A 7937-nucleotide genomic window follows, 5' to 3' on the forward strand; every position below is an offset into this window, starting at 1 on the left:
TGTAAAGAATGACTTATGGATTGGGAGTGAACACTCTGTTAAACCACCCCCCCCCGCCCCGCCTCCCCCTTTTCCCGATGATTGCGGAACCTGATATATAAAAATTAAAAGGAGTTTAGAATATCTAAAAATTATTGACACTTTTTCAATTTATCTCTCTATACATTTGTGCATTGTGCACTTCTATTTTAGATGTTTACCTCTTTCTTAAATCAAAACTTGTGTTTTCACATTCCCTTCATCTCGTAAACAAAAAAAGAGATAAAAAGCAAATAGATCACTACAAAATTAAAATTTTAGAGTTTATAAATGGAAAGAATTTAAAGTAACAACAAATGAAAGTAAAGATAATTTATTCACACACCACAAATGAACACAAAAATTTTATTATCCAAGTTTGGGAATTCCACTAGCTCAACCCTAATAGCTCGGAATTTTATAAGAAACATATTTATCTACGCATGTTTTAAAAACTGGATATGGATGCTTGCAACATGTTAAAGACGCAAATATCCTATGGATCCAAACCTTTTAAAGAGAATAACTTAAATTCCCAAGTGAACCGCCGGTGGGATATTTACCTGAGTCAAACAAGCCAATATTGTGCCCATTTACAAAAACTAACCTAACGATTATTGACAATTGTAAAGTGATTTATCATGCATAATGGACTATATTTTTTTACACATGTTATAAAAAATGGCTATGCATGCTTGAAACATGTTAAAGATTCAAATGACCTATGGATCCAAACCTTTTAAAGATAATAATTCCCAAGTGAAAGTGTGGTGGGATATTTACCCAAATCAAACAAGCCATTATTTTGCCCATTTACAAATAGCTGACCAAACGATCATAGATGATTGTAAAGTGATTTATCGTGTATAACGGGCTATATTTTAGTAAGGAATGATTTATTGATTGGGAGTCAACACTCAATTAAATATCCTCCGCCTCCCCCTTTTCCCAACGATTGCAGAATTTGATTTTTAAAAATTAAAAAGTGTTTACAATCCCTAAAAATTACAGAAAGTTTTTGGAATTATCTCTCTCTACATTTGTGCAATGTGCATTTCCATTTTATATGTATACTTTTTTCTTAAATCAAAACTTGAGTTTTCACTTTCCGATCTTCTCGAAAAAAAAAACAGCTAAAAGGCAAATAGATCACAACAAAATGAAAATTTTAGAGTTTATCTATGGTAAGAATTTAAAGCAATAACAAATTTAAGTAAAGAAAATTTATTCACACACCACAAATGAACCCAAAAGTTTTGTTATCCAAGTTTGGGAAATTCCTCTAGTTCAACCCTAATAGCTTGGATATTTATGAGGAAGATATTTTTCTACACGTCTTAAAAAATGGATATCCATGCTTAAAACATGTTAAAGATGCAAATGACCTATGGATCCAAACCTTTAAAAGAGAATCACAATAAATTCCCAAGTGAGTATGCGGTGGGATATTTATGCGAGTCAAACAAGCCATTATTTTGCCCATTTACCAAAAGATAACCTAACGATCATAGATGATTGTAAAGTGATTTATCATGCGGGACGGGCTATATTTTTGTAAGGAATGACTTATGGATTGGGAGTCAACACTCAGTTAAAATTCCCCTGCCTTCCCCTTTTTTCGACGATTGCAGAACCTGATATATAAAACCTAAAAAGAGTTCACAATCCCTAATAGTTACAAGCAGTTTTTAGAATTACCTCTCTCTAAATTTGTGCATTGTGCATTACCATTTTAGATGTATACTTTTTTCATAAATCAAAACTTGAGTTTTCACTTTCCCTTCATCTCGTGAACAGAAAAAGAGAAAAAACGCAAATAGATAACAACAAAATGAAAATTTTAGAGTTTATGTATGGAAAGAATTTAAAGCAATAACAAATGTTAGTAAATAAAATTTATTCACACACTAAAAATGAACACTAAAGTTTGGTTATCCAAGTTTGGGAAATTCCACTAGTTCAACCCTAATTTCTTAGAATTTTATAAGAAAGAGATTTTTCTACACATGTTTTAAAAAGTGGATATGTATGCTTGAAATATGTTAAAGATGCAAATGACCTATGGATCCAAACTTTTTAAAGATAATAACATTAAATTCCCAAGTGAACGTTCAGAGGGATATTTACCCGAGTCAAACAAGCCATTGTTTTTCCCATTTACAAAATGCTAACCTAACGATCATAGATGATTGTAAAGTGATTTATCATGCATCACAGGCTATATTTTTTTAAGGAATGACTTATGGATTGGGAGTCAACACTCAGTTAAAAATCCCCTGCCTCCCCCTTTTCCTGACGATTGTAGAAACTGGTATATAAAAAATAAAAAGAGTTTACAATCCCTTAAAGTTACAGACACTTTTTGGAATTATCGCTCTCTTCATTTGTGCATTGTGCATTTCCTTTTTAGATGCACACTTTTTCTCAAATCAAAATTTTAGTTTTCACTTTAACTTCATATCGTCAGCAGAAAAAAGAGATAAAAGGCTAATAGATCACAAAAAAATGAAAATTTTAGAGTTTATGTATGGAAAGAATTTAAAGCAATAACAAATGTAAGTAAAGAAAATTTATTCACACACCACAAATGAACACAAAAGTTTTGTTATCTAAGTTTGGGAAAATTCCACTTGTTCAACCCTAATAGCTCGAAATTTTATAAGAAAGAGATTTCTCTACACATGTTTTAAAAAATGGATATGCTTGTTTGAAACATGTTAAAGATGCAAATGACCTACGGATCCAAAGCTTTTAAAGAGAATAACATTAAATTCCAAGGAGAACATGCGGTGGGATATTTACCCGAGTCAAACAAGCCATTATTTTGCCCATTTACAAAAAGCTGACCTAAAGATCATAGATCATTGTAAAGTGATTTATCATGCGTAACGGGCTATATTTTTGTAAGGAATGAGTTATGGATTGGGAATCAACACTCAGTTAAAAACCCCCGCCTCACTCTTTTCCCGACAATTGCAAAACCTGATATATATAAACTAAAAAGAGTTTACAATCCCAAAAAATTACAGACACTATTTGGAATTATCTCTCCCTAATTTTGGGCATTGTGAATTTCCATTTTAGATGTATACTTTTTTCATAAATCAAAACTAGAGTTTTCGTTTTCCCTTGATCTCGTAAACAAAAAAATAGAAAAAAGGAAAATATGTCACATCAAAATAAAAATTTTAGAGTTTATGAATGGAAAGAATTTAAAGCAACAAAAAATGTAAGCAAAGAAATTTTTTTCACACACCACAAATGAACACAAAAGTTTTGTTATCCAACTTTGGGAAAATTCTACAAGTTCAACCCTAATAGCTAGGAATTTTATAAGAAAGTGATTTTTCTACACATATTTTAAAAAATGGATATGCATGCTTAAAACATGTTAAAGATGCAAATGACCTATGGATTCAAACCTTTTAAAGAGATTAACATTAAATTCCCAAGTGAACGTGCGGTGGGACATTTACCAGACTCAGACTAGTCATTATTTTGCCCATTAACAAAAAGCTGACGTAGCGATCATAGATGATTGTAAAGTGATTTATCATGTGTAACGGGCTATTCTTTTGTAAGGAATGACCTTTGGATTGGAAGTCAACACTTAGTTAAAAATCCCCCTCCTCTCCCTTTTCCCAACGATTGCCGAACTTGATATATAAAAATTAAAAAGAGTTTACAATCCTAAAAAATTATCTATTTACATTTGTGCATATTGAATTTTCATTTTAGATGTTTACTTTTTTCTTAAATAAAAACTAGATTTTTCACTTTGCCTTCATCTCGTAAACATAAAAAGAGATAAAAGGAAAATAGATCACAACAAAATAAAAAAATTTTAGTTTATGTATGGAACGGATTTAAAGAAAAAAAATGAAGTAAAGAAAATTTATTCACTCACCACAAATGAACACAAAAGTTTTGTTATCCAAGTTTGGGATATTCGACTAGTTCAACCCAAATAGCTCAGAAAATTTTTAAGAAAGAAATTTTTCTACACATGTTTTAAAAAATGGAAATGCTTGCTTGAAACAAGTTAAAGATGCAAATTACCCATGGATCCAAACCTTTTAAAGATAATAACATTAAATTTCAAAGTGAACGTTCGGTGGGATATTTACCCGAGTCAAAAAAGCTATTATTTTGCCCATTTACAAAAAGCTGACCTAACGATCATAGATGATTGTAAAGTGATTTATCATGCGTAATGGGCTATATTTTTGTAAAGAATGACTTATGGATTGGGAGTCAATACTCAGTTAAAAATCCTCCTCCTCTCCCTTTTCCCGACGATTGCAAAACCAGATATATAAAAACTAAAAAGAGTTTACAATCCCTAAAAAATTACAAACACATTTTTGAATTATCTCTCTCTACATTTGTGCATTGTGCATTACCATTTTAGATGTATACTTTTTTCTTAAATCAAAACATGAGTTTTCACTTTCACTTCATCTCGTAAAAAATAAAAAGAGCAAAAAAGGCAAATAGATCACAACAAAATGAAAATTTTAGAGTTTATATATGAAAAGAAGTTAAAGCAATAAGAAATGTAAGTAAATAAAATTTATTCACACACCACAAATGAACAGAAAAGTTTTGTTAATCAAGTTTCGGAAATTCTACTTGTTCAACCCTAATAGCTCGGAATTTTATAAGAAAGAGATTTTTCTAAAAATGTTTTAAAAAATGGATATGCTTGCTTGAAACATGTTAAAGATTCAAATTACTTATGGATCCAAACCTTTTAAAGAGAATAAATTTAATTTCCCAAGTGAACGTGCGGTGGGATATTTACCCCAGTCAAACAAGCCATTATTTTGCCCTTTTACAAAAATCTGACCTAACGATCATAGATGATTTTAAAGTGCTTTATCATGCGTAACGGGCTATATTTTTTAAGGAATGACTCAGGGTTTGGGAGTCAACACCCAGTTAAAAATCCCCTGTCTCCCCCTTTTCCCGATATTGCAGAACCTGATATATAAAAACTAAAAAGAAATTACAATCCCTAAAAATTACAGAGACTTTTTGGAATTATCTCTCTCTAAATTTTTGCATTGTGCTTTTCAATTTTAGATGTATACTTTTTTCTTAAATCAAAACATGAGTTTTCACTTTCCCTTCATCTCTTAAACAAAAAAAGAGATAAAAGGCAAATAGATCACAACAAAATGAAAATTTTAGAGTTTATGTATCGAAAGAATTTAAATAAAAAACAAATTTAAGTAAATAAAATTTATTCACACACCACAAATGAACACAAAATTTTAGTTATCCAAGTTTGGGAAAATACAACTAGTTTAAACCTAATAGCTCAGAATTTTATAAGAAAGAGATTTTTCTAGTCATGTTTTAAAAAATGGATATGCATGCTTGAAAGATGTTAAAGTTGCAAATGACATACTTATCCTAACCTTTTAAAGAGAATAACATTAAATTCCCAAGTGAACATGTAGTGGGATATTTACCCGAGTCAAAGAATCCATTATTTTGCCCAATTAAAAAAAGCTGACCTTACTATCATAGATGATTGTAAAGTGATTTATCATGCGTAACGGGCTATATTTTTGTAAGGAATGATTTATGGATTGGGAGTCAACACTCAGTTAAAAATCCCCCGCCTCCCCCTTTTCCTTACGATTGCAGAACCTGATATATAAAACCTTAAAAGAGTTTACAATCCCTAAAAATTACAGAAAATTTTTGGAATTAACTCTCTCCATTTGTGCATTGTGCATTTCCATTTTAGATGTATACTTTTTTTATAAATCAAAACTTGAGTTTTCACTTTCCCTTCATCTCGTAAACAACAAAAGAGAAAAAAGGTAAATAGATCACAACAAAATGAAAATTTTAGAGTTTATGTATGGAAAGAATTTAAAGAAATAAAAAATGTTAGTAAAGAAATTTTATTCACACACCACAAATGAACACTAAAGTTTTGTTATCCAAGTTTTGGAAATTCCACTAGTTCTACCCCAATAGCTCAGAATTTTATAAGAAAGAGATTTTTCTACACAAGTTTTAAAAAATGTATATGCATGCTTGAAACATGTTAAAGATGCAAATGACCTATGGATCCAAACCTTTTAATGATAATAACATTAAATTCCCAAGTGAACGTTTGAAGGGATATTTACCCAAGTCAAACTAGCCATTATTTTGCCCATTTACAAAAAACTGACCTAACGATCATAGATAATTGTGTTGGAAGATGGGCTCAAGCCGACGAGCTCAGGACAAGAAGCTCACACGTCAAAGGAGTGGCAAATGTGTAAAATATGGTACTTTCCATAAAGATGGCATAGAAGTGTAAATATGTGTTCCTTTTATGTCTTTTGTTTTATTAAGTTGTAGCCCTAAGGGAATTGTAAAACTATAAATAAAGGCATTGACTACGAGGTAGGGCATTGAAGCACTCTCCTCTCTTTCCACAAATTTGTCCAGCCCTCATTTTTCTTTTTGACACAACCCTCGTCTTCCTTAATCCAAACTCTCTCCCTCCACGTTCTTCTTCTTTTCTTCTCCTTCTCTCTTCTTCTTCATCTTCTTTCTTGTTGATCTAAAGTTCCTATCATGAGATCCTAAATTCTACATGGTATCAAAGCAAGGAGTTTAGGATCTTTTCATGGAGTTATTATGAAATCTGTTCTAGAAGTTATACAAGGAGTTCAGTCATGAAGAGATATGTTCATACTCTTCTTATTTACGTTTTTTTATTTTCCTTTTCTTATCTACATACTCTTTTTTACTGTTTTTCTTTACTTCTTGAATTTTGAGTCACATCAAGTCAAGATAAATCTTTATATGCTGTAAAGATTTATTTTTATGACTAAATTGATGTTAAAATCTTGACTCCTTGTAAATCAATTACAAGAGTGATCAAGATCATTTGTTGTTTGCATCTTATTAAGATCGATGGGTGAAATTCAATTACCTTTATGTAATTTGGATCCATCTCATTTGAGGTAGAATTCCAGCACATGTTGTTGTATTTTCTCCTACTTAAGGTTGCTCATGGGTTTGTATTATGTCGTTGGATGCCCATTATATGTTTGATGAAATTCTAGCAGTCATTTACCCTTTGTAGTTCCCTTTTTTTTTTAACTTCAACAATTGAATTTTTTTTTATGTTGAAGTTTCCTATGTACTGTAGATAAATATCTTCCAAGTGTCTTGGTTTGTCGTTAAATCTTCTCTAAATTTTTGTCTATTGTTCGTTTGTGTTGGAGTTTGGATTAAGGCCTAATCGGTTGCATCTACTTTCTTCTCTTTGTTCTTATGAATACAAGAGAAGTTGAGTGATGGCTGGATGTTATTATCACTTTCTAAAGGCACAAATTTGTTGATAATTTGGTGCTTGCCCTTGTGAAAGAAATTGGTTCTTATTCTCTTTTGTTGGTGATTGATTTGGTCCACAGGTTCTTCAAATTACATTGAGTAATTGTTCTTTGAAGAAGACCTTTTCCCTTGACCTCCATATTTTACTTGCCTCATCATGGAGATTGGATACAATAGTAATAAGAGTGATATACTCCGTATTACTACAATTCCACTTAGAGGTCTCTTCAATTACATGAGCTGGTCACAATCGGTTCGGAGGGTTCTTATTACTTGTGACCTCTTGAGCCACATTGTTAACTTTCCTCCTTCGATTGATGAAGAAGATGCGTCCTACCACAAGTGGGTTAAGGATGATAACATGGTGATAAGTTGGCTCATTAATAGCATGGAAGAGTAGGTGGCCAACAATGTGGTCCACTTGGAAACCGCCAAGAACATATGGGACACTTGTGCCGAGCTTTACTCAAGCACTGCTTCATTACAAAAAATATATGATGTATTATAAAACATGCTGCATACGAAACATGGAGATAATATTCACGAATTTTTGGCACGGTTTCGAGGTC

The sequence above is a fragment of the Aristolochia californica genome, unplaced genomic scaffold (genome assembly GCF_029961685.1).
Source record: "Aristolochia californica isolate CCGP_79_NKW_82.1479 unplaced genomic scaffold, dmAriCali1.0.hap1 SCAF_3, whole genome shotgun sequence".
Classification (NCBI taxonomy): Eukaryota; Viridiplantae; Streptophyta; class Magnoliopsida; order Piperales; family Aristolochiaceae; genus Aristolochia; species Aristolochia californica.